The sequence below is a fragment of the Lagopus muta genome, chromosome 8 (genome assembly GCF_023343835.1).
Source record: "Lagopus muta isolate bLagMut1 chromosome 8, bLagMut1 primary, whole genome shotgun sequence".
NCBI classification, from domain to species: domain Eukaryota; kingdom Metazoa; phylum Chordata; class Aves; order Galliformes; family Phasianidae; genus Lagopus; species Lagopus muta.
Window position 1 is genome coordinate 27,653,570 of NC_064440.1, and position 4,545 is coordinate 27,658,114.

Genomic DNA, 4,545 nt, shown 5'->3' on the forward strand with positions numbered 1-4,545 from the left:
GATCAAACAGAAAAGAAAAAATAGCCTCCGTACCTGTTGATGTTTGTTGTTAGGAAAGTCAAGCTGTCCTATTTGTGTGGCAAATGAGGTCCAACAGTTTCAATAGGTAGAAGACAACAAAGTATGATGGTGAAGAAGAAAACAGGTACTTCAGAACTCTTGGGTCAAACCCCACTTAGGCATATTTGGAAGCACCTGCATTTCAATATTCCTGGTTCTGATTTTTCTGTTAGGGAATCTTTCTCCCCAAATAACATATGCCCAAGCTTATTAAAATCTCGGGCTGCAATCTCCCACTACCCACATTGCTAACAGTTATGCTTTTATGTATTCCATGTATTTCTCCCTGTCTCATGAAGGGATAAACACATCAAATATTTCTTTTGATGTCAAAACCCAGCAAGAACTCTGGGATGCAACAATGAAAGTTACAGGTGTGTACAGTGGCAGCAGTAAAATAGACAATATCTGTGAGAACTGCGGAAGTGACACTGTTCTTAAACTGATTCAACAGAATTTAAAATGAATAGTTGTACAAAACAAGGAAGCATTTTTGTCAACTCTCCTCCTGTTCTCATTAAGCAAGCATTTCCTCTTGCCCTCTCACTGTGACAAAAAGAAAGAATTGCATCCAACTCCTCAGAGACGCAGATATGCTCCAGTTCCAGTGAAATCTACATTCAGAGAATCAATTGAAGTGAAAAGGAGAATTTTAGAATTTAAGAAAAGTTGGAAGTTAGTGCTCCTTTGAAGTCCAAAGACCACAATTACAGTACTCCTTATGGTAGACTGAGAACAGCAGCTACTACCCAAGTAAACATTCTGGAAGCCTCTCTCAGAGCACTGAAGTTCTCCTGACAAAAACAAACAAACAAACACACACAACAACAACAACAACAACAACAACAAAAAAAAAAAAACAGGAATATAGGATCTATGAGAAATATAAGGTGGTCACTGTTTTGGGGTGAAAGCAAAAATCATTTAGTCCCTTTCTTTGTTCTTGGTTTATCTAGAGAAATGACAGGTTGAATCTCAGACTTGATCATTTCCATCCAAATCAAATTTCACTCTAGGTTTCTGATTTTTATGTGTGTTGCTTTTCATTTCATCCTTTAGTCCTGAATAGCTCATCTCCTATAACCTTCCAGCTTCCTTCTGTTCATCAACAGCCTCTTAACACACCTTTCATATTCCTAAAAAATAAGTCTTAATTGTCCTACGGATTGCTCTGCCACCTGCTGTTGTGGTTTATAAAGTCCCATCACCACATTCAAGTGTCAGGCTTGTTCATTCAGGGAGCAAGCATCATCCAGTGGTGCTACACAACTTACTGAAGCCTTGGATTCTGCACTAGATTTGAAGGACCCAGGATATAAGGTAAAATATTTCAAGTCAAAATGTGATGGATTGGAAGTGTGCATTATCTGCCTGGAACCATCCTCGCGTCCCACAGACTGGTTTTTCTATCTACTGTACTGTCAATCCACATTCTATAAAAGAATTTGTTGCATCTGCAGAAGCATTCCGTAAATAAGTTACTATCTCCTCTCTTGCAAGCATGCCCCTTTATAGAAGTTTGTGCAAATTAGAGGAGCCTCTCAGGTGCCTGACATGTTTTCTTTCTCATTTACTTTCTCACAATCTGCCTTCTCCCCCATCCAGCAAGAACAAGAAACAGCCAGCGACATACTTCACCCAATAGGAAATTTTTAATAATGACTTCAAAAGAATCAAATATTAATTCTAAGCTTGAGAGCTATGATGTCCCATTCTTGATGAAAATGAATCAAATCCATTTCTATTTTACACAATGTTACTAACATGCCTAACTTGAATTTACCGTTTTTCTGCCCTGCAGTGGTCATGCTTAGAACCATAGTTCATATCATATCATAGAATGGCCTGGGTTGAAAAGGATCACAATGATCATCGAGTTTCAAACCCCCTCCCCCCCCCCCCCCCCCCCCCCCGCTATGTGCAGGGTTGCCAACCACCAGACCAGGCTGCCCAGAGCCACATCCAGCCTGGCCTCAAATGCCTCCAGGGATGGGGCATCCACAGCCTCCTTGGGCAACCTGTTCCAGTGTGCGTGAAAACCTTCCTCCTAATATCTAACCTAATTCTCCTGTCTTAGTTTAAAACCATGCCAGTTCCAGGTTAGTCCCCAGAACACAGAAACATGAAGGCCACCTGAAACATTTTCTCCTTTCTTACTGATTGTATACTAACTAACTTGTAGCAAAGCAACCAACTGCATTTCAAAACATCTGCCATTCTCTATACACATGGGTCAAAGAAACTACAGTTGAATCCATATCATAGTTCTTCCCTCTGTGCTCTATAAGCTTAAGTCTAAATGCCAGTCTGAAGTCTGTTCTACACAGTGATCAGACATAACTGGAATGCAGACTGATGCAATTTGTCTTACCTAATGAGGAACAGGGGGGAAGGCAGGAAATCCCACACTTCAATCTCAAAGCCTTAAGTGTTCTGCTTTGGAAAAGAAACAACATGAATTCTCAGAAAACAAGCCACCATCTCAGCACAGCTCCTGAAATGGATGAGACAGCAACTTGTGGGATTGAGTGGTTACTGCTCCAACGCTGAGAAAAGCGGGTCACAGTGAGCCTAGTTCAGGATGGGACAGTTTTCACACTTTTTTAGAAGAAAAATCTTGAAACCAAGACTGAAATGTTAATTTTCCTGATTGTTTCTACTGCAAGACAACTTCCTATCATTTCTGATTCATTTTCTCACTTCAACTTCATAATGAGTTCCCACCCTGCAAACTGTCAACATTATCTGCATATCAACCACTTTACTGAAATTTAACAATATTCAATTTTATTACTGGGTTTATAAAAAGAGATTTGAGGACTTTTTACACAGTAAATAAAGTTCAAGATGGAAAACATTTCTGAGCTGGCGCTCTTTTATATACAGAGAATTTGAGTCTGATTTTTCTCTCATGCTTGAAAAGAAAAGGAAAGTCTTTGAAGTCACTCCATCAAAGTCAACAACCACACAGTAATAAAGAAAAAAAATGAGCTGTTTATATCTTCTTTTTTGTTTGTTTCTTGCCTTAATCTGGAAAAATAATAAAAATCATCTGATTTATGATTGTTCTTTGTGTATATAAGGCATAACAAATGCATTCAAAACTGCAGACCAAACACAGTTCTGATAAAAAATTCAAGATTCTTTCCTTTTATTTTCAGGCTGCGAGTTTCAGCATTTCCTTTTGATTTTCTTTTTTAAAAATTCACATTTTACAGTACGGCCTCCTTTATTTGTTTTATTAATACTGCTCATGTCATGGAAAGAAATGACTGAGGTTCTGCTGCACCTTTGACATCTAGAATAAAAAAAAATTGATTCAAAAATAAGTGAATCTCAGTAGCCTCCTTCTTATTTCTATGACACAAAAGAGTCAGTTTTGCTGCGGTGGTCACATGAAACACTTGAATAAGGGGCAAAATCTCATGTATAAAATTAAAATCATAAGATAATTGAAACAACTATTTTTTCCATTGGATTATATTAATTTATTTGCAGGAAGAAATGGCAAAGATATTTCAAGTTGACAAATACAGTAGCAAAAGGGGAATACTGGTGTATTACTCCGGGACATTGATTAAGAAAATATTTCAACCCCAAAGGATTATTTTTTTCATTATGCCAAATTAAATTGCAATTACGCTATGGAGAACAAAAGGATGGACAAGATTAACATTTTGGCAGGATCTGAATCTAGAAGAGCCAAAGTTTTGCACTTAAAGATCATAGAATCAAGCTTTAAACTGAGAAATGCTCCTCAGGCCACAGCGCTGCCCAGCCCAGGGGCAGGTACGTGGGCTCTCTCCGGGATCTCATCCCCTCAGGCCTCTGTTTGTTTCTTTTACAGCACGGAGATGCAGATCTGGAAACAGATTATCTGCTTCCAGTCCCATATGGCAGCCATTGAGCTCTACCTCCCAGTATCACAATATGGAAAAGGACAGGATGCTTTTGAATGCGAACTGCTGTTTCCCCTCCTAGGTGTACTTTACCCCCAGAAGGAATGCTGGGGGTAGTTTGTGTTCTACAGCATTTCAACCTAACACTTTTCAATATTATTTTAATATTCTCTCCCTTCCTACCTTGAAGTTTGTAGACCTATTCATATGAACCAGATTTCATGGCAAAACATAAGCTTGCGAAATATAGCAAAAGGAATTCCAAAAGAAGTAGGGAATACTTCTTTGGTGATGCTCAAAAATGCAGCCCATCAGCTTAGTGTTTTAAAAGAGGAAATTTCCACTGGTAAGTTGACCTGAAAATACAAGGCTGATTCTTCTGGCACTCCACCTCACCCTTTTCTATGCTTGTAAGATTCACCTCTAACTTCTCTACGTCAGATTTGGTTTGACTTTTGGGCTACATTACCCTTTCTTTGCTTTATTATTTGTGTTTACAATCAAACAAGCAGAAAGCACCTGGCAGAGATTCCAGTGGATTCCAATCTCTCTGTGTAAGATTACCCCAAAACTTCAGTCTTGGATT